The sequence below is a fragment of the Heterodontus francisci genome, unplaced genomic scaffold, assembly GCF_036365525.1.
Source record: "Heterodontus francisci isolate sHetFra1 unplaced genomic scaffold, sHetFra1.hap1 HAP1_SCAFFOLD_113, whole genome shotgun sequence".
Classification (NCBI taxonomy): domain Eukaryota; kingdom Metazoa; phylum Chordata; class Chondrichthyes; order Heterodontiformes; family Heterodontidae; genus Heterodontus; species Heterodontus francisci.
In genome coordinates this window covers 4097168-4119721 of record NW_027141007.1, presented here as the reverse complement: position 1 = coordinate 4119721, position 22554 = coordinate 4097168, and positions in this window count along the sequence as shown.

The following is a 22554-nucleotide window of genomic DNA, read 5'->3' as shown; positions in this document are numbered from 1 at the left end:
TTTTTAATGTTTTGACAGCTCCGTATTTTCCCCAGGACCTGTGTTTAAAGTTGTGACAGCTCAGTATTTTCCACAGGTCCTGTTTTTAAAACTACGACAGCTCAGTATTTCCTCCAGGCCCTCTTTTTAAAGTTGTGACAGCTCCGTATTTTCCCCAGGAACTGTGTTTAAAGTTGTGACAGATCAGTATTTCCCGCAGGCCCTGTCTTTAAAGTTGTGACAGCTCCGTGTTATCCCCAGGACCTGTGTTTAAAGTTGTGACAGCTCAGTATTTCCTCCAGAACCTGTCTTTAAAGTTGTGACAGATCAGTATTTCCCGCAGGCCCTGTCTTTAAAGTTGTGACAGCTCCGTGTTATCCCCAGGACCTGTGTTTAAAGTTGTGACAGCTCAGTATTTTCCCCAGTACCTGTCTTTAAAGTTGTGTCAGCTCAGTATTTTCCCCAGGACCTGTGTTTAAAACTACGACAGCTCAGTATTTCCTCCAGGACCTGTGTTTACAGGTGTGACAGCTCAGTATTTCCTCCAGAACCTGTCTTTAAAGTTGTGACAGCTCAGTATTTCCTCCAAGCCCTGTATTTACAGCTGTGACAGCTCAGTATTTCCTCCAGGACCTGTGTTTAAAGTTGTGACAGCTCCGTATTTCCCCCAGGACCTGTGTTTAAAGTTGTGACAGCTCAGTTTTTCTCCCAGGACCGTTCTTTAAAGTTGTGACAGCTCAGTATTTTCCCCAGTACCTGTCTTTAAAGTTGTGACAGCTCAGTATTTCCCACAGGACCAGTCTTTCAAGTTGTGACAGCTCAGTCTTTCCTCCAGGACCTGTGTTTACAGTTGTGACAGCTCAGTATTTCCCTCAGGACCTGTCTTTAAAGTTGTGACAGCTCAGTATTTTCCACAGGTCCTGTTTTTAAAACTACGACAGCTCAGTATTTCCCCCAGGCCCTGTCTTTAAAGTTGTGACAGCTCCGTATTTTCCCCAGGAACTGTGTTTAAAGTTGTGACAGCTCAGTATTTCCTCCAGGACCTGTGTTTAAAGTTGTGACAGATCAGTATTTCCCGCAGGCCCTGTCTTTAAAGTTGTGACAGCTCCGTGTTATCCCCAGGACCTGTGTTTAAAGTTGTGACAGCACAGTATTTTGCCCAGGACCTGTGTTTAAAACTACGACAGCTCAGTATTTCCTCCAGGACCTGTGTTTACAGTTGTGACAGCTCAGTATTTCCTCCAGGACCTGTGTTTAAAGTTGTGACAGCTCAGTATTTCCTCCAGGACCTGTGTTTAAAGTTGTGACAGCTCAGTATTTCCTCCAGGACCTGTGTTTAAAGTTGTGACAGCTCAGTATTTCCCCCAGGACCTGTGTTTACAGTTGTGACAGCTCAGTACTTCCCCCAGGCCCTGTGTTTAAAGATGTGACAGCTCAGTATTTCCCCCAGGACCTGTCTTTAAAGTTGTGACAGCTCAGTATTTCCCCCAGTCCCAGTGTTTACATTTGTGACAGTTCAGTATTTCCCCCAGGACCTGTGTTTACAGTTGTGACAGTTCAGTATTTCCCCCAGGATCTGTCCTTAAAGTTGTGACAGTTCAGTATTTTACCCAGGACTTGTCTTTAAGTTGTGACAGCTCAGTATTTCCCCCAGGCCCTGTGTTTAAAGATGTGACAGCTCAGTATTTCCCCCAGGTCCTGTCTTTAAAGTTGTGACAGTTCAGTATTTCCCCCAGGACCTGTGTTTACAGTTGTGACAGTTCAGTATTTCCCCCAGGATCTGTCCTTAAAGTTGTGACAGTTCAGTATTTTACCCAGGACTTGTGTTTACAGTTGTGACAGTTCAGTATTTCCCCCAGGACCTGTGTTTACATTTGTGACAGTTCAGTATTTCCCCCAGGACCTGTGTTTACAGTTGTGACAGTTCAGTATTTCCTCCTGTCCCTGTGTTTACATTATTGACAGTTCAGTATTTCATCCAGGCCCAGTGTTTACAGTTGTGACAGTTCAGTATTTCCCCCAGGACCTGTGTTTACAGTTGTGACAGTTCAGTATTTCCTCCAGGCCCAGTGTTTACAGTTGTGACAGTTCAGTATTTCATCCAGGACCTGTCTTTAAAGTTGTGACAGCTCAGACCTTCCCCCAGGACCTGTCTTTAAAGTTGTGACAGCTCCGTCTTTCCCCCAGGACCTGTCTTTAAAGTTGTGACAGCTCAGTATTTCCCTCAGGACATGTCTTTAAAGTTGTGACAGCTCAGTATTTCCCCCAGGACCTGTGTTTACGGTTGTGACAGTTCAGTATTTCCCCCAGTCCCAGTGTTTACATTTGTGACAGTTCAGTATTTCCCCCAGGACCTGTGTTTACAGTTGTGACAGTTCAGTATTTCCCCCAGGATCTGTAGTTAAAGTTGTGACAGTTCAGTATTTTACCCAGGACTTGTCTTTAAGTTGTGACAGCTCAGTATTTCCCCCAGGCCCTGTGTTTAAAGATGTGACAGTTCAGTATTTCCCCCAGGATCTGTAGTTAAAGTTGTGACAGTTCAGTATTTTACCCAGGACTTGTCTTTAAGTTGTGACAGCTCAGTATTTCCCCCAGGTCCTGTCTTTAAAGTTGTGACAGTTCAGTATTTCCCCCAGGACTTGTGTTTACAGTTGTGACAGTTCAGTATTTCCCCCAGGACCTGTGTTTACAGTTGTGACAGTTCAGTATTTCCCCCAGGACCTGTGTTTACAGTTGTGACAGTTCAGTATTTCCTCCAGGACCTGTGTTTAAAGTTGTGACAGTTCAGTATTTCCCCCAGGACCTGTGTTTACAGTTGTGACAGTTCAGTATTTCCTCCAGGCCCAGTGTTTACAGTTGTGACAGTTCAGTATTTTCCCCAGGACCTGTGTTTACAGTTGTGACAGTTCTGTATTTCCCCCAGTCCCTGTGTTTACAGTTGTGACAGTTCAGTATTTCCCCCAGGACCTGTGTTTACAGTTGTGACAGTTCAGTATTTCCTCCAGGCCCAGTGTTTGCAGTTGTGACAGCTCAGTATTTCCCCCAGTCCCTGTGTTTACAGTTGTGAAAGTTCAGTATTTCCCCCAGGACCTGTCTTTAAAGTTGTGACAGCTCAGTGTTTCCCCCAGGACCTGTCTTTAAAGTTGTGACAGCTCAGTATTTCCCTCAGGACCTGTCTTTCAAGTTGTGACAGATCAGTATTTCCCCCAGGACCTGTTTTTAATGTTTTGACAGCTCCGTATTTTCTCCAGGACCTGTGTTTAAAGTTGTGACAGCTCAGTATTTTCCACAGGTCCTGTTTTTAAAACTGCGACAGCTCAGTATTTCCTCCAGGCCCTGTCTTTAAAGTTGTGACAGCTGCGTACTTGCCCCAGGAACTGTGTTTAAAGTTGTGACAGCTCAGTATTTCCTCCAGAACCTGTGTTTAAAGTTGTGACAGATCAGTATTTCCCTCAGGCCCTGTCTTTAAAGTTGTGACAGCTCCGTGATATCCCCAGGACCTGTGTTTAAAGTTGTGACAGCTCAGTATTTTCCCCAGTACCTGTCTTTAAAGTTGTGACAGCTCAGTATTTTCCCCAGGACCTGTGTTTAAAACTACGACAGCTCAGTATTTCCTCCAGGACCTGTCTTTAAAGTTGTGACAGCTCAGTATTTCCTCTAGGACCTGTGTTTAAAGTTGTGACAGCTCAGTATTTCCCCCAGGACCTGTGTTTAATGTTGTGACAGCTCAGTATTACCTCCAAGCCCTGTATTTACAGTTGTGACAGCTCAGTATTTCCTCCAGAACCTGTGTTTAAAGTTGTGACAGATCAGTATTTCCCGCAGGCCCTGTCTTTAAAGTTGTGACAGCTCCGTGTTATCCCCAGGACCTGTGTTTAAAGTTGTGACAGCTCAGTATTTCCTCCAGGACCTGTGTTTACGGTTGTGACAGCTCAGTATTTTCCCCAGGACCTGTGTTTAAAACTACGACAGCTCATTATTTCCTCCAGGACCTGTCTTTAAAGTTGTGACAGCTCAGTTTTTCTCCCAGGACCGTTATTTAAAGTTGTGACAGCTCAGTATTTTCCCCAGTACCTGTCTTTAAAGTTGTGACAGCTCAGTATTTCCCCCAGGACCAGTCTTTCAAGCTGTGACAGCTCAGTCTTTCCTCCAGGACCTGTGTTTAAAGTTGTGACAGCTCAGTATTTCCCCCAGGACCAGTCTTTCAAGTTATGACAGCTCAGTCTTTCCTCCAAGCCCTGTATTTACAGTTGTGACAGCTCAGTATTTCCTCCAGGACCTGTGTTTAAAGTTGTGACAGCTCAGTATTTCCCCCAGGACCTGTCTTTCAAGTTGTGACAGCTCAGTCTTTCCTCCAGGACCTGTGTTTACAGTTGTGACAGCTCAGTATTTCCCTCAGGACCTGTCTTTAAAGTTGTGACAGCTCCGTATTTTCCCCAGGAACTGTGTTTAAAGTTGTGACAGCTCATTATTTCCCTCAGGACCTGTCTTTAAAGTTGTGACAGCTCCGTATTTTCCCCAGGACCTGTGTTTAAAGTTGTGACAGATCAGTATTTCCCGCAGGCCCTGTCTTTAAAGTTGTGACAGCTCCGTGTTATCCCCAGGACTTGTGTTTAAAGTTGTGACAGCTCAGTATTTTCCCCAGTACCTGTCTTTAAAGTTGTGACAGCTCAGTACTTCCCCCAGGACCTGTGTTTAAAACTACGACAGCTCAGTATTTCCTCCAGGACATGTGTTTAAAGTTGTGACAGCTCAGTATTTCCTCCAGGACCTGTGTTTAAAGTTGTGACAGCTCAGTATTTCCTCCAGGACCTGTGTTTAAAGTTGTGACAGCTCAGTATTTCCTCCAGGACCTGTGTTTAAAGATGTGACAGTTCAGTATTTCCCCCAGGACATGTGTTTAAAGATGTGACAGCTCATTATTTCCCCCAGGACCTGTGTTTACTCTTGTGACAGTTCAGTATTTCCCCCAGTCCCAGTGTTTACATTTGTGACAGTTCAGTATTTCCCCCAGGACCTGTGTTTACAGTTGTGACAGTTCAGTATTTCCCCCAGGATCTGTCCTTAAAGTTGTGACAGTTCAGTATTTTACCCAGGACTTGTCTTTAAGTTGTGACAGCTCAGTATTTCCCCCAGGCCCTGTGTTTAAAGATGTGACAGCTCAGTATTTCCCCCAGGACCAGTGTTTAACGTTGTGACAGCTCAGTATTTCCCCCAGGACCTGTGTTTAATGTTGTGACAGCTCAGTATTTCCTCCAAGCCCTGCATTTACAGTTGTGACAGCTCAGTATTTCCTCCAGGACCTGTGTTTAAAGTTGTGACAGCTCAGTATTTCCCCCAGGACCTGTGTTTAATGTTGTGACAGCTCAGTATTTCCTCCAAGCCCTGTATTTACAGTTGTGACAGCTCAGTATTTCCTCCAGGACCTGTGTTTAAAGTTGTGACAGCTCAGTATTTCCCCCAGGACCTGTCTTTCAAGTTGTGACAGCTCAGTCTTTCCTCCAGGACCTGTGTTTAAAGTTGTGACAGCTCAGTGTTTCTCCCAGGACCTTTCTTTAATGTTGAGACAGCTCAGTATTTCCCCCAGGACCTGTGTTTAAAGTTGTGACAGCTCAGTATTTCCCCCCGGATCTCTCTTCAAAGTTGTGACAGCTCAGTATTTCCCCCAGGACCTGTGTTTAAAGTTGTGACAGTTCAGTATTTCCTCCAGGACCTGTGTTTAAAGTTGTGACAGCTCAGTGTTTCTCCCAGGAACTTTCTTTAATGTTGAGACAGCTCAGTATTTCCCCCAGGACCTGTGTTTAAAGTTGTGACAGCTCAGTATTTCCCACCGGATCTCTCTTCAAAGTTGTGACAGCTCAGTATTTCCCCCAGGACCTGTGTTTAAAGTTGTGACAGTTCAGTATTTCCTCCAGGCCCTGTCTTTAAAGTTGTGACAGCTCCGTATTATCCCCAGGACCTGTGTTTAAAGTTGTGACAGCTCAGTATTTTTCCCAGGACCTGTCTTTAAAGTTGTGACAGCTCAGTATTTCCCCCCGGATCTCTCTTCAAAGTTGTGACAGCTCAGTATTTCCCCCAGGACCTGTGTTTAAAGATGTGACAGCTCAGTATTTCCCCCAGGACCTGTCTTTAAAGTTGTGACAGCTCAGTATTTCCCCCCGGATCTCTCTTCAAAGTTGTGACAGCTCAGTATTTCCTCCAGGACCTGTGTTTAAAGTTGAGACAGTTCAGTATTTCCTCCAGGACCTGTGTTTAAAGCTGTGACAGCTCAGTATTTCCTCCAGGACCTGTATTTAAAGTTGTGACAGCTCAGTATTTCCCCCAGGACCTGTATTTAAAGTTGTGACAGCTCAGTATTTCCCCCAGGACCTGTGTTTAAAGTTGTGACAGCTCGGTATTTCCACCAGGACCTGTCTTTAAAGTTGTGACAGATCAGTATTACCCCAGGACCTGTTTTTAAAGTTGTGACAGCTCCGTATTTTCCCCAGGACCTGTGTTTAAAGTTGTGACAGCTCAGTATTTTCCACAGGTCCTGTTTTTAAAACTACGACAGCTCAGTATTTCCCCCAGGCCCTGTCTTTAAAGTTGTGACAGCTCCGTATTTTCCCCAGGACCTGTGTTTAAAGTTGTGGCAGCTCAGTATTGCCCCCAGGACCTGTCTTTAAAGTTGTGGCAGCTCAGTATTTCCTCCAGGACCTGTGTTTAAAGTTGTGGCAGCTCAGTATTGCCCCCAGGACCTGTCTTTAAAGTTGTGGCAGCTCAGTATTGCCCCCAGGACCTGTCTTTAAAGTTGTGACAGCTCAGTATTTCCCCCAGGACCTGTGTTTAATGTTGTGACAGCTCAGTATTTCCTCCAAGCCCTGTATTTACAGTTGTGACAGCTCAGTATTTCCTCCAGGACCTGTGTTTAAAGTTGTGACAGCTCAGTATTTCCCCCAGGACCTGTCTTTCAAGTTGTGACAGCTCAGTCTTTCCTCCAGGACCTGTGTTTAAAGTTGTGACAGTTCAGTATTTCCTCCAGGACCTGTGTTTAAAGTTGTGACAGCTCAGTGTTTCTCCCAGGACCTTTCTTTAATGTTGAGACAGCTCAGTATTTCCCCCAGGACCTGTGTTTAAAGTTGTGACAGCTCAGTATTTCCCCCTGGATCTCTCTTCAAAGTTGTGACAGCTCAGTATTTCCCCCAGGACCTGTGTTTAAAGTTGTGACAGTTCAGTATTTCCTCCAGGACCTGTGTTTAAAGTTGTGACAGCTCAGTGTTTCTCCCAGGAACTTTCTTTAATGTTGAGACAGCTCAGTATTTCCCCCAGGACCTGTGTTTAAAGTTGTGACAGCTCAGTATTTCCCCCCGGATCTCTCTTCAAAGTTGTGACAGCTCAGTATTTCCCCCAGGACCTGTGTTTAAAGTTGTGACAGTTCAGTATTTCCCGCAGGCCCTGTCTTTAAAGTTGTGACAGCTCCGTATTTTTCCCAGGCCCTGTCTTTAAAGTTGTGACAGCTCAGTACTTCCCCCAGGCCCTGTGTTTAAAGATGTGACAGCTCAGTATTTCCCCCAGGACCTGTCTTTAAAGTTGTGACAGCTCAGTATTTCCCCCAGGACCTGTGTTTAAAGATGTGACAGCTCAGTATTTCCCCCAGGACCTGTCTTTAAAGATGTGACAGCTCAGTATTTCCCCCAGGATCTCTCTTCAAAGTTGTGACAGCTCAGTATTTCCCCCAGGACCTGTGTTTAAAGTTGTGACAGTTCAGTATTTCCTCCAGGACCTGTGTTTAAAGTTGAGACAGTTCACTATTTCCTCCAGGACCTGTGTTTAAAGTTGTGACAGCTCAGTATTTCCTCCAGGACCTATATTTAAAGTTGTGACAGCTCAGTATTTCCCCCAGGACCTGTATTTAAAGTTGTGACAGCTCAGTATTTCCCCCAGGACCTGTGTTTAAAGTTGTGACAGCTCAGTATTTCCACCAGGACCTGTCTTTAAAGATGTGACAGATCAGTATTACCCCAGGACCTGTTTTTAAAGTTGTGACAGCTCCGTATTTTCCCCAGGACCTGTGTTTAAAGTTGTGACAGCTCAGTATTTTCCACAGGTCCTGTTTTTAAAACTACGACAGCTCAGTATTTCCCCCAGGCCCTGTCTTTAAAGTTGTGACAGCTCCGTATTTTCCCCAGGACCTGTGTTTAAAGTTGTGACAGCTCAGTATTGCCCCCAGGACCTGTCTTTAAAGTTGTGGCAGCTCAGTATTTCCTCCAGGACCTGTGTTTAAAGTTGTGGCAGCTCAGTATTGCCCCCAGGACCTGTCTTTAAAGTTGTGGCAGCTCAGTATTGCCCCCAGGACCTGTCTTTAAAGTTGTGACAGCTCAGTATTTCCTCCAGGACCAGTGTTTAAAGTTGTGACAGCTCAGTATTTTCCCCAGGACCTGTGTTTAAAGTTGTGACAGCTCAGTGTTTCTCCCAGGGCCTGTCTTTAAAGTTGTGACAGCTCAGTATTTCCCTCAGGACCAGTTTTTAAAGTTGTGACAGCTCTGTATTTCCTCCAGGACCAGTGTTTAAAGTTGTGACAGCTCAGTGTTTCTCCCAGGACCTGTGTTTAAATTTGTGACAGTTCATTTTTTCTCCCAGGACCTGTGTTTAAAGTTGTGACAGCTCAGTATTTTCCCCAGGACCTGTGTTTAAAGTTGTGACAGCTCAGTGTTTCTCCCAGGGCCTGTCTTTAAAGTTGTGACAGCTCAGTATTTCCCTCAGGACATGTTTTTAAAGTTGTGACAGCTCAGTATTTCCTCCAGGACCAGTGTTTAAAGTTGTGACAGCTCAGTGTTTCTCCCAGGACCTGTGTTTAAAGTTGTGACAGCTCAGTATTTCCCCCAGGACCTGTGTTCGAAATTGTGACAGCTCAGTGTTTCTCCCAGGGCCTGTCTTTAAAGTTGTGAAAGCTCAGTATTTCCCTCAGGACCTGTCTTTAAAGTTGTGACAGTTCAGTATTTCACTCAGGACCTGTCTTTAAAGTTGTGACAGTTCAGTAATTCCCCCAGGACCTGTGTTTAAAGTTGTGACAGCTCAGTATTTTCCACAGGTCCTGTTTTTAAAACTACGACTGCTCAGTATTTCCCCCAGGCCCTGTCTTTAAAGTTGTGACAGCTCCGTATTTTCCCCAGGACCTGTGTTTAAAGTTGTGACAGCTCAGTATTTCCTCCAGGACCTGTGTTTAAAGTTGTGACAGCTCAGTATTTCCCCCAGGCCCTGTCTTTAAAGTTGTGACAGCTCAGTATTTCCTCCAGGACCTGTGTTTAAAGTTGTGAGAGCTCAGTATTTCCTCCAGGACCTGTGTTTAAAGTTGTGACAGTTCAGTATTTCCCGCAGGCCCTGTCTTTAAAGTTGTGACAGTTCAGTATTCCCCGCAGGCCCTGTCTTTAAAGTTGTGACAGCTCCGTGTTATCCCCAGGACCTGTGTTTAAAGTTGTAACAGCTCAGTGTTTTCCCCAGGACCAGTGTTTAAAGTTGTGACAGCTCCGTGTTATCCCCAGGACCTGTGTTTAAAGTTGTGACAGGTCAGTATTTCCACCAGGACCTGTCTTTAAAGTTGTGACAGCTCAGCATTTCCACCAGGACCTGTGTTTACAGTTTTGACAGTTCAGTATTTTACCCAGGCCATGTGTTTAAAGTTGAGACAGCTCCGTGTTATCCCCAGGACCTGTGTTTAAAGTTGTAACAGCTCAGTGTTTTCCCCAGGACCTGTGTTTAAAGTTGTGACAGTTCAGTATTTCCCGCAGGCCCTGTCTTTAAAGTTGTGACAGCTCCGTATTTTTCCCAGGCCCTGTCTTTAAAGTTGTGACAGCTCAGTACTTCCCCCAGGCCCTGTGTTTAAAGATGTGACAGCTCAGTATTTCCCCCAGGACCTGTCTTTAAAGTTGTGACAGCTCAGTATTTCCCCCAGGACCTGTGTTTAAAGATGTGACAGCTCAGTATTTCCCCCAGGACCTGTCTTTAAAGATGTGACAGCTCAGTATTTCCCCCAGGATCTCTCTTCAAAGTTGTGACAGCTCAGTATTTCCCCCAGGACCTGTGTTTAAAGTTGTGACAGTTCAGTATTTCCTCCAGGACCTGTGTTTAAAGTTGAGACAGTTCAGTATTTCCTCCAGGACCTGTGTTTAAAGTTGTGACAGCTCAGTATTTCCTCCAGGACCTGTATTTAAAGTTGTGACAGCTCAGTATTTCCCCCAGGACCTGTATTTAAAGTTGTGACAGCTCAGTATTTCCCCCAGGACCTGTGTTTAAAGTTGTGACAGCTCAGTATTTCCACCAGGACCTGTCTTTAAAGTTGTGACAGATCAGTATTACCCCAGGACCTGTTTTTAAAGTTGTGACAGCTCCGTATTTTCCCCAGGACCTGTGTTTAAAGTTGTGACAGCTCAGTATTTTCCACAGGTCCTGTTTTTAAAACTACGACAGCTCAGTATTTCCCCCAGGCCCTGTCTTTAAAGTTGTGACAGCTCCGTATTTTCCCCAGGACCTGTGTTTAAAGTTGTGGCAGCTCAGTATTGCCCCCAGGACCTGTCTTTAAAGTTGTGGCAGCTCAGTATTTCCTCCAGGACCTGTGTTTAAAGTTGTGACAGTTCAGTATTTCCTCCAGGACCTGTGTTTAAAGTTGTGACAGCTCAGTGTTTCTCCCAGGACCTTTCTTTAATGTTGAGACAGCTCAGTATTTCCCCCAGGACCTGTGTTTAAAGTTGTGACAGCTCAGTATTTCCCCCCGGATCTCTCTTCAAAGTTGTGACAGCTCAGTATTTCCCCCAGGACCTGTGTTTAAAGTTGTGACAGTTCAGTATTTCCTCCAGGACCTGTGTTTAAAGTTGTGACAGCTCAGTGTTTCTCCCAGGAACTTTCTTTAATGTTGAGACAGCTCAGTATTTCCCCCAGGACCTGTGTTTAAAGTTGTGACAGCTCAGTATTTCCCACCGGATCTCTCTTCAAAGTTGTGACAGCTCAGTATTTCCCCCAGGACCTGTGTTTAAAGTTGTGACAGTTCAGTATTTCCTCCAGGCCCTGTCTTTAAAGTTGTGACAGCTCCGTATTATCCCCAGGACCTGTGTTTAAAGTTGTGACAGCTCAGTATTTTTCCCAGGACCTGTCTTTAAAGTTGTGACAGCTCAGTATTTCCCCCCGGATCTCTCTTCAAAGTTGTGACAGCTCAGTATTTCCCCCAGGACCTGTGTTTAAAGATGTGACAGCTCAGTATTTCCCCCAGGACCTGTCTTTAAAGTTGTGACAGCTCAGTATTTCCCCCCGGATCTCTCTTCAAAGTTGTGACAGCTCAGTATTTCCTCCAGGACCTGTGTTTAAAGTTGAGACAGTTCAGTATTTCCTCCAGGACCTGTGTTTAAAGTTGTGACAGCTCAGTATTTCCTCCAGGACCTGTATTTAAAGTTGTGACAGCTCAGTATTTCCCCCAGGACCTGTATTTAAAGTTGTGACAGCTCAGTATTTCCCCCAGGACCTGTGTTTAAAGTTGTGACAGCTCGGTATTTCCACCAGGACCTGTCTTTAAAGTTGTGACAGATCAGTATTACCCCAGGACCTGTTTTTAAAGTTGTGACAGCTCTGTATTTTCCCCAGGACCTGTGTTTAAAGTTGTGACAGCTCAGTATTTTCCACAGGTCCTGTTTTTAAAACTACGACAGCTCAGTATTTCCCCCAGGCCCTGTCTTTAAAGTTGTGACAGCTCCGTATTTTCCCCAGGACCTGTGTTTAAAGTTGTGGCAGCTCAGTATTGCCCCCAGGACCTGTCTTTAAAGTTGTGGCAGCTCAGTATTTCCTCCAGGACCTGTGTTTAAAGTTGTGGCAGCTCAGTATTGCCCCCAGAACCTGTCTTTAAAGTTGTGGCAGCTCAGTATTGCCCCCAGGACCTGTCTTTAAAGTTGTGACAGCTCAGTATTTCCCCCAGGACCTGTGTTTAATGTTGTGACAGCTCAGTATTTCCTCCAAGCCCTGTATTTACAGTTGTGACAGCTCAGTATTTCCTCCAGGACCTGTGTTTAAAGTTGTGACAGCTCAGTATTTCCCCCAGGACCTGTCTTTCAAGTTGTGACAGCTCAGTCTTTCCTCCAGGACCTGTGTTTAAAGTTGTGACAGTTCAGTATTTCCTCCAGGACCTGTGTTTAAAGTTGTGACAGCTCAGTGTTTCTCCCAGGACCTTTCTTTAATGTTGAGACAGCTCAGTATTTCCCCCAGGACCTGTGTTTAAAGTTGTGACAGCTCAGTATTTCCCCCTGGATCTCTCTTCAAAGTTGTGACAGCTCAGTATTTCCCCCAGGACCTGTGTTTAAAGTTGTGACAGTTCAGTATTTCCTCCAGGACCTGTGTTTAAAGTTGTGACAGCTCAGTGTTTCTCCCAGGAACTTTCTTTAATGTTGAGACAGCTCAGTATTTCCCCCAGGACCTGTGTTTAAAGTTGTGACAGCTCAGTATTTCCCCCCGGATCTCTCTTCAAAGTTGTGACAGCTCAGTATTTCCCCCAGGACCTGTGTTTAAAGTTGTGACAGTTCAGTATTTCCCGCAGGCCCTGTCTTTAAAGTTGTGACAGCTCCGTATTTTTCCCAGGCCCTGTCTTTAAAGTTGTGACAGCTCAGTACTTCCCCCAGGCCCTGTGTTTAAAGATGTGACAGCTCAGTATTTCCCCCAGGACCTGTCTTTAAAGTTGTGACAGCTCAGTATTTCCCCCAGGACCTGTGTTTAAAGATGTGACAGCTCAGTATTTCCCCCAGGACCTGTCTTTAAAGATGTGACAGCTCAGTATTTCCCCCAGGATCTCTCTTCAAAGTTGTGACAGCTCAGTATTTCCCCCAGGACCTGTGTTTAAAGTTGTGACAGTTCAGTATTTCCTCCAGGACCTGTGTTTAAAGTTGAGACAGTTCACTATTTCCTCCAGGACCTGTGTTTAAAGTTGTGACAGCTCAGTATTTCCTCCAGGACCTATATTTAAAGTTGTGACAGCTCAGTATTTCCCCCAGGACCTGTATTTAAAGTTGTGACAGCTCAGTATTTCCCCCAGGACCTGTGTTTAAAGTTGTGACAGCTCAGTATTTCCACCAGGACCTGTCTTTAAAGATGTGACAGATCAGTATTACCCCAGGACCTGTTTTTAAAGTTGTGACAGCTCCGTATTTTCCCCAGGACCTGTGTTTAAAGTTGTGACAGCTCAGTATTTTCCACAGGTCCTGTTTTTAAAACTACGACAGCTCAGTATTTCCCCCAGGCCCTGTCTTTAAAGTTGTGACAGCTCCGTATTTTCCCCAGGACCTGTGTTTAAAGTTGTGACAGCTCAGTATTGCCCCCAGGACCTGTCTTTAAAGTTGTGGCAGCTCAGTATTTCCTCCAGGACCTGTGTTTAAAGTTGTGGCAGCTCAGTATTGCCCCCAGGACCTGTCTTTAAAGTTGTGGCAGCTCAGTATTGCCCCCAGGACCTGTCTTTAAAGTTGTGACAGCTCAGTATTTCCTCCAGGACCAGTGTTTAAAGTTGTGAAAGCTCAGTATTTTCCCCAGGACCTGTGTTTAAAGTTGTGACAGCTCAGTGTTTCTCCCAGGGCCTGTCTTTAAAGTTGTGACAGCTCAGTATTTCCCTCAGGACCAGTTTTTAAAGTTGTGACAGCTCTGTATTTCCTCCAGGACCAGTGTTTAAAGTTGTGACAGCTCAGTGTTTCTCCCAGGACCTGTGTTTAAATTTGTGACAGCTCATTTTTTCTCCCAGGACCTGTGTTTAAAGTTGTGACAGCTCAGTATTTTCCCCAGGACCTGTGTTTAAAGTTGTGACAGCTCAGTGTTTCTCCCAGGGCCTGTCTTTAAAGTTGTGACAGCTCAGTATTTCCCTCAGGACATGTTTTTAAAGTTGTGACAGCTCAGTATTTCCTCCAGGACCAGTGTTTAAAGTTGTGACAGCTCAGTGTTTCTCCCAGGACCTGTGTTTAAAGTTGTGACAGCTCAGTATTTCCCCCAGGACCTGTGTTCGAAATTGTGACAGCTCAGTGTTTCTCCCAGGGCCTGTCTTTAAAGTTGTGAAAGCTCAGTATTTCCCTCAGGACCTGTCTTTAAAGTTGTGACAGTTCAGTATTTCACTCAGGACCTGTCTTTAAAGTTGTGACAGTTCAGTAATTCCCCCAGGACCTGTGTTTAAAGTTGTGACAGCTCAGTATTTTCCACAGGTCCTGTTTTTAAAACTACGACTGCTCAGTATTTCCCCCAGGCCCTGTCTTTAAAGTTGTGACAGCTCCGTATTTTCCCCAGGACCTGTGTTTAAAGTTGTGACAGCTCAGTATTTCCTCCAGGACCTGTGTTTAAAGTTGTGACAGCTCAGTATTTCCCCCAGGCCCTGTCTTTAAAGTTGTGACAGCTCAGTATTTCCTCCAGGACCTGTGTTTAAAGTTGTGAGAGCTCAGTATTTCCTCCAGGACCTGTGTTTAAAGTTGTGACAGTTCAGTATTTCCCGCAGGCCCTGTCTTTAAAGTTGTGACAGTTCAGTATTCCCCGCAGGCCCTGTCTTTAAAGTTGTGACAGCTCCGTGTTATCCCCAGGACCTGTGTTTAAAGTTGTAACAGCTCAGTGTTTTCCCCAGGACCAGTGTTTAAAGTTGTGACAGCTCCGTGTTATCCCCAGGACCTGTGTTTAAAGTTGTGACAGGTCAGTATTTCCACCAGGACCTGTCTTTAAAGTTGTGACAGCTCAGCATTTCCACCAGGACCTGTGTTTACAGTTTTGACAGTTCAGTATTTTACCCAGGCCATGTGTTTAAAGTTGAGACAGCTCCGTGTTATCCCCAGGACCTGTGTTTAAAGTTGTAACAGCTCAGTGTTTTCCCCAGGACCTGTGTTTAAAGTTGTGACAGTTCAGTATTTCCCGCAGGCCCTGTCTTTAAAGTTGTGACAGCTCCGTATTTTTCCCAGGCCCTGTCTTTAAAGTTGTGACAGCTCAGTACTTCCCCCAGGCCCTGTGTTTAAAGATGTGACAGCTCAGTATTTCCCCCAGGACCTGTCTTTAAAGTTGTGACAGCTCAGTATTTCCCCCAGGACCTGTGTTTAAAGATGTGACAGCTCAGTATTTCCCCCAGGACCTGTCTTTAAAGATGTGACAGCTCAGTATTTCCCCCAGGATCTCTCTTCAAAGTTGTGACAGCTCAGTATTTCCCCCAGGACCTGTGTTTAAAGTTGTGACAGTTCAGTATTTCCTCCAGGACCTGTGTTTAAAGTTGAGACAGTTCAGTATTTCCTCCAGGACCTGTGTTTAAAGTTGTGACAGCTCAGTATTTCCTCCAGGACCTGTATTTAAAGTTGTGACAGCTCAGTATTTCCCCCAGGACCTGTATTTAAAGTTGTGACAGCTCAGTATTTCCCCCAGGACCTGTGTTTAAAGTTGTGACAGCTCAGTATTTCCACCAGGACCTGTCTTTAAAGTTGTGACAGATCAGTATTACCCCAGGACCTGTTTTTAAAGTTGTGACAGCTCCGTGTTATCCCCAGGACCTGTGTTTAAAGTTGTGACAGGTCAGTATTTCCACCAGGACCTGTCTTTAAAGTTGTGACAGCTCAGCATTTCCACCAGGACCTGTGTTTACAGTTTTGACAGTTCAGTATTTTACCCAGGCCATGTGTTTAAAGTTGAGACAGCTCCGTGTTATCCCCAGGACCTGTGTTTAAAGTTGTAACAGCTCAGTGTTTTCCCCAGGACCTGTGTTTAAAGTTGTGACAGTTCAGTATTTCCCGCAGGCCCTGTCTTTAAAGTTGTGACAGCTCCGTATTTTTCCCAGGCCCTGTCTTTAAAGTTGTGACAGCTCAGTACTTCCCCCAGGCCCTGTGTTTAAAGATGTGACAGCTCAGTATTTCCCCCAGGACCTGTCTTTAAAGTTGTGACAGCTCAGTATTTCCCCCAGGACCTGTGTTTAAAGATGTGACAGCTCAGTATTTCCCCCAGGACCTGTCTTTAAAGATGTGACAGCTCAGTATTTCCCCCAGGATCTCTCTTCAAAGTTGTGACAGCTCAGTATTTCCCCCAGGACCTGTGTTTAAAGTTGTGACAGTTCAGTATTTCCTCCAGGACCTGTGTTTAAAGTTGAGACAGTTCAGTATTTCCTCCAGGACCTGTGTTTAAAGTTGTGACAGCTCAGTATTTCCTCCAGGACCTGTATTTAAAGTTGTGACAGCTCAGTATTTCCCCCAGGACCTGTATTTAAAGTTGTGACAGCTCAGTATTTCCCCCAGGACCTGTGTTTAAAGTTGTGACAGCTCAGTATTTCCACCAGGACCTGTCTTTAAAGTTGTGACAGTTCAGTAATTCCCCCAGGACCTGTTTTTAATGTTTTGACAGCTCCGTATTTTCCCAAGACCTGTGTTTAAAGTTGTGACAGCTCAGTATTTTCCACAGGTCCTGTTTTTAAAACTACGACTGCTCAGTATTTCCCCCAGGCCCTGTCTTTAAAGTTGTGACAGCTCCGTATTTTCCCCAGGACCTGTGTTTAAAGTTGTGACAGCTCAGTATTTCCTCCAGGACCTGTGTTTAAAGTTGTGACAGCTCAGTATTTCCCCCAGGCCCTGTCTTTAAAGTTGTGACAGCTCAGTATTTCCACCAGGACCTGTCTTTAAAGTTGTGAGAGCTCAGTATTTCCTCCAGGACCTGTGTTTAATGTTGTGACAGTTCAGTATTTCCCGCAGGCCCTGTCTTTAAAGTTGTGACAGTTCAGTATTCCCCGCAGGCCCTGTCTTTAAAGTTGTGACAGCTCCGTGTTATCCCCAGGACCTGTGTTTAAAGTTGTAACAGCTCAGTGTTTTCCCCAGGACCTGTGTTTAAAGTTGTGACAGCTCCGTGTTATCCCCAGGACCTGTGTTTAAAGTTGTGACAGCTCAGTCTTTCCCCCAGGATCTGTCTTTAAAGTTGTGGCAGCTCAGTATTGCCCCCAGGACCTGTTTTTAAAGTTGTGACAGCTCAATATTTCCTCCAGGACCAGTGTTTAAAGTTGTGACAGCTCAGTGTTTCTCCCAGGACCTGTGTTTAAAGTTGTGACAGCTCAGTGTTTCTCCCAGGACCTGTGTTTAAAGTTGTGACAGCTCAGTATTTCCCTCAGGACCTGTTTTTAAAGTTGTGAAAGCTCAGTGTTTCTCCCAGGACCTGTCTTTAAAGTTGTGACAGCTCAGTATTTCCTCCAGGACCTGTGTTTAAAGTTGTGACAGCTCAGTATTTCCACCAGGACCTGTCTTTAAAGTTGTGACAGCTCAGTATTTCCCCCAGGACCTGTTTTTAATGTTTTGACAGCTCCGTATTTTCCCCACGACATGTCTTTAAAGTTGTGACAGCTCCGTATTTTCTCCAGGAACTGTGTTTAAAGTTGTGACAGCTCAGTATTTCCTCCAGAACCTGTGTTTAAAGTTGTGACAGATCAGTATTTCCCGCAGGCCCTGTCTTTAAAGTTGTGACAGCTCCGTGTTATCCCCAGGACCTGTGTTTCAAGTTGTGACAGCTCAGTATTTTCCCCAGTACCTGTCTTTAAAGTTGTGACATCTCAGTATTTTCCCCAGGACCTGTGTTTAAAACTACGACAGCTCAGTATTTCCTCCAGGACCTGTGTTTACAGGTGTGACAGCTCAGTATTTCCTCCAGGACCTGTGTTTAAAGTTGTGACAGCTCAGTATTTCCTCTAGGACCTGTGTCTAAAGTTGTGACAGCTCAGTAATTCCCCCAGGACCTGAGTTTAATGTTGTGACAGCTCCGTGTTATCCCCAGGACCTGTGTTTAAAGTTGTGACAGCTCAGTATTTCCTCCAGGACCTGTGTTTAAAGTTGTGACAGCTCAGTATTTCCCCCAGGACCTGTGTTTAATGTTGTGACAGCTCAGTATTTCCTCCAGGACCTGTGTTTAAAGTTGTGACAGCTCAGTATTTCCCCCAGGACCTGTGTTTAATGTTGTGACAGCTCAGTATTTCCTCCAAGCCCTGTATTTACAGTTGTGACAGCTCAGTATTTCCTCCAGGACCTGTGTTTAAAGTTGTGACAGCTCAGTATTTCCCCCAGGACCAGTCTTTAAAGTTGTGACAGCTTAGTTTTTCTCCCAGGACCGTTCTTTAACGTTGTGACCGCTCAGTATTTTCCCCAGTACCTGTCTTTAAAGTTGTGACAGCTCAGTATTTCCCCCAGGACCAGTCTTTCAAGTTGTGACAGCTCAGTCTTTCCTCCAGGACCTGTGTTTACAGTTGTGACAGCTCAGTATTTCCCTCAGGACCTGTGTTTAAAGTTGTGACAGCTCAGTATTTTCCACAGGTCCTGTTTTTAAAACTACGACAGCTCAGTATTTCCCCCAGGCCCTGTCTTTAAAGTTGTGACAGCTTCGTATTTTCCCCAGGAACTGTGTTTAAAGTTGTGACAGCTCAGTATTTCCTCCAGGACCTGTGTTTAAAGTTGTGACAGATCAGTATTTCTCGCAGGCCCTGTCTTTAAAGTTGTGACAGCTCCATGTTAACCCCAGGACCTGTGTTTAAAGTTGTGACAGCTCAGTATTTTCCCCAGTACCTGTCTTTAAAGTTGTGACAGCTCAGTAATTCCCCCAGGACCTGTGTTTAAAACTACGACAGCTCAGTATTTCCTCCAGGACCTGTGTTTACAGGTGTGACAGCTCAGTATTTCCTCCAGGACCTGTGTTTAAAGTTGTGACAGCTCAGTATTTCCTCCAGGACCTGTGTTTAAAGTTGTGACAGCTCAGTATTTCCCCCAGGACCTGTGTTTACAGTTGTGACAGTTCAGTATTTCCCCCAGGACTTGTCTTTAAGTTGTGACAGCTCAGTACTTCCCCCAGGCCCTGTGTTTAAAGATGTGACAGCTCAGTATTTCCCCCAGGACCTGTGTTTACAGTTGTGACAGTTCAGTATTTCCCCCAGGATCTGTCCTTAAAGTTGTGACAGTTCAGTATTTTACCCAGGACTTGTCTTTAAGTTGTGACAGCTCAGTATTTCCCCCAGGCCCTGTGTTTAAAGATGTGACAGCTCAGTATTTCCCCCAGGTCCTGTCTTTAAAGTTGTGACAGTTCAGTATTTCCCCCAGTCCCTGTGTTTACAGTTGTGACAGCTCAGTATTTCCTCCAAGCCCTGTATTTAAAGTTGTGACAGCTCAGTATTTCCTCCAGGACCTGTGTTTAAAGCAGTGACAGCTCAGTATTTCCCATAGGACCTGTGTTTAAAGTTGTGACAGCTCAGTATTTCCCCAGGATCTCTCTTCAAAGTTGTGACAGCTCAGTATTTCCTCCAGGACCTGTGTTTCAAGTTGTGACAGCTCTGTATTTCCCCCAGGACCTGTCTTTAAAGTTGTGACAGCTCAGTATATCCTCCAGGACCTGTGTTTAAAGTTGTGACAGCTCAGTATATCCTCCAGGACCTGTGTTTCAAGTTGTGACAGTTCAGTATTTCCTCCAGGCCCTGTATTTACAGTTTTGACAGCCCGGTATTTCCCCCAGGACCTGTCTTTAAATTTGTGACAGTTCAGTATTTCCTCCAGGACCTGTGTTTAAAGTTGTGACAGCTCAGTATATCCTCCAGGACCTGTGTTTCAAGTTGTGACAGTTCAGTATTTCCTCCAGGCCCTGTATTTACAGTTTTGACAGCCCGGTATTTCCTCCAGGCCCTGTGTTTAAAGTTGTGACAGTTCAGTATTTCCCCCAGGACCTGTCTTTAAAGTTGTGACAGCTCAGTGTTTCCCCCAGGACCTGTGTTTAAAGTTGTGACAGCTCAGTATTTCCTCCAGAACCTGTCTTTAAAGTTGTGACAGATCAGTATTTCCCGCAGGCCCTGTCTTTAAAGTTGTGACAGCTCCGTGTTATCCCCAGGACCTGTGTTTCAAGTTGTGACAGCTCAGTATTTTCCCCAGGAACTGTGTTTAAAACTACGACAGCTCAGTATTTCCTCCAGGACCTGTGTTTACAGGTGTGACAGCTCAGTATTTCCTCCAGGACCTGTGTTTACAGGTGTGACAGCTCAGTATTTCCTCCAGGACCTGTGTTTAAAGTTGTGACAGTTCAGTATTTCCTCTAGGACCTGTGTCTAAAGTTGTGACAGCTCAGTAATTCCCCCAGGACCTGAGTTTAATGTTGTGACAGCTCAGTATTTCCTCCAAGCCCTGTATTTACAGTTGTGACAGCTCAGTATTTCCTCCAGGACCTGTGTTTAAAGTTGTGACAGCTCAGTATTTCCCCCGGGACCTGTGTTTAATGTTGTGACAGCTCAGTATTTCCTCCAAGCCCTGTATTTACAGTTGTGACAGCTCAGTATTTCCTCCAGGACCTGTGTTTAAAGTTGTGACAGCTCAGTATTTCCCCCAGGACCAGTCTTTAAAGTTGTGACAGCTTAGTTTTTCTCCCAGGACCGTTCTTTAACGTTGTGACAGCTCAGTATTTTCCCCAGTACCTGTCTTTAAAGTTTTGACAGCTCAGTATTTCTCCCAGGACCAGTCTTTCAAGTTGTGACAGCTCAGTATTTCCCTCAGGACCTGTGTTTAAAGTTGTGACAGCTCAGTATTTTCCACAGGTCCTGTTTTTAAAACTACGACAGCTCAGCATTTCCCCCAGGCCCTGTCTTTAAAGTTGTGACAGCTCCGTATTTTCCCCAGGAACTGTGTTTAAAGTTGTGACAGCTCAGAATTTCCTCCAGGACCTGTGTTTAAAGTTGTGACAGATCAGTATTTCCCGCAGGCCCTGTCTTTAAAGTTGTGACAGCTCAGTATTTTCCCCAGTACCTGTCTTTAAAGTTGTGACAGCTCAGTACTTCCCCCAGGACCTGTGTTTAAAACTACGACAGCTCAGTATTTCCTCCAGGACCTGTGTTTACAGGTGTGACAGCTCAGTATTTCCTCCAGGACCTGTGTTTAAAGTTGTGACAGTTCAGTATTTCCCCCAGGACTTGTCTTTAAGTTGTGACAGCTCAGTACTTCCCCCAGGACCTGTGTTTAAAACTAGGACAGCTCAGTATTTCCCCCAGGACCTGTGTTTACAGTTGTGACAGTTCAGTATTTCCCACAGGACCTGTGTTTACAGTTGTGACAGTTCAGTATTTCCCCCAGGATCTGTCCTTAAAGTTGTGACAGTTCAGTATTTACCAAGGACTTGTCTTTAAGTTGTGACAGCTCAGTATTTCCCCCAGGCCCTGTGTTTAAAGAGGTGACAGCTCAGTATTTCCCCCAGGACTTGTGTTTACAGTTGTGACAGTTCAGTATTTCCCCCAGGATCTGTCCTTAAAGTTGTGACAGTTCAGTATTTACCAAGGACTTGTCTTTAAGTTGTGACAGCTCAGTATTTCCCCCAGGCCCTGTGTTTAAAGAGGTGACAGCTCAGTATTTCCCCCAGGACTTGTGTTTACAGTTGTGACAGTTCAGTATTTCCCCCATTCCCTGTGTTTACAGTTGTGACAGTTCAGTATTTCCTCCAGGACCTGTGTTTAAAGTTGTGACAGCTCAGTATTTCCTCCAAGCCCTGTATTTACAGTTGTGACAGCTCAGTATTTCCTCCAGGACCTGTGTTTAAAGTAGTGACAGCTCAGTATTTCCCCAGGACCTGTCTTTCAAGTTGTGACAGCTCAGTCTTTCCTCCAGGACCTGTGTTTAAAGTTGTGACAGCTCAGTATTTCCCCAGGATCTCTCTTCAAAGTTGTGACAGCTCAGTATTTCCTCCAGGACCTGTGTTTCAAGTTGTGACAGCTCAGTATTTCCCCCAGGACCTGTCTTTAAAGTTGTGACAGCTCAGTATATCCTCCAGGACCTGTGTTTAAAGTTGTGACAGTTCAGTATTTCCCCCAGGACCTCTGTTTACAGTTGTGACAGTTCAGTATTTCCTCCAGGCCCTGTATTTACAGTTTTGACAGCTCGGCATTTCCCCCAGGACCTGTCTTTAAAGTTGTGACAGCTCAGTATTTCCCCCAGGACCTGTGTTTAATGTTGTGACAGTTCAGTATTTCCTCCAGGCCCTGTATTTACAGTTTTGACAGCTCGGCATTTCCCTCAGGACCTGTCTTTAAAGTTGTGACAGCTCAGTATTTCCCCCAGGACCTGTCTTTAAAGTTGTGACAGTTCAGTATTTCCCCCAGGACATGTCTTAAAAGTTGTGACAGTTCAGTATTTCCTGCAGGCTCTGTTTTCACAGATGTGACAGTTCAGTATTTTACCCAGGACCTGTCTTTAAAGTTGTGACAGCTCAGTATTTCCCCCAGGACCTGTCTTTAAAGTTGTGACAGTTCAGTATTTCCCCCAGGACCATTCTTTAAAGTTGTGACAGCTCAGTCTTTCCACAGGCCCTGTGCTTACCGTTGAGTCAGCTCCATATTTTACCCAGGACCTGTGTTTAAAGATGTGACAGCTCAGTATTTCCCCCAGGACATGTGTTTAAAGTTGTGAGAGCTCGGTCTTTCCCCCAGGACCTGTCTTTAAAGTTGTGACAGTTCAGTATTTCCCCCAGGACATGTCTTTAAAGTTGTGACAGTTCAGTATTTCCTGCAGGCTCTGTTTCCCAGATGTGCCAGTTCAGTATTTTACCCAGGACCTGTCTTTAAAGTTGTGACAGTTCAGTATT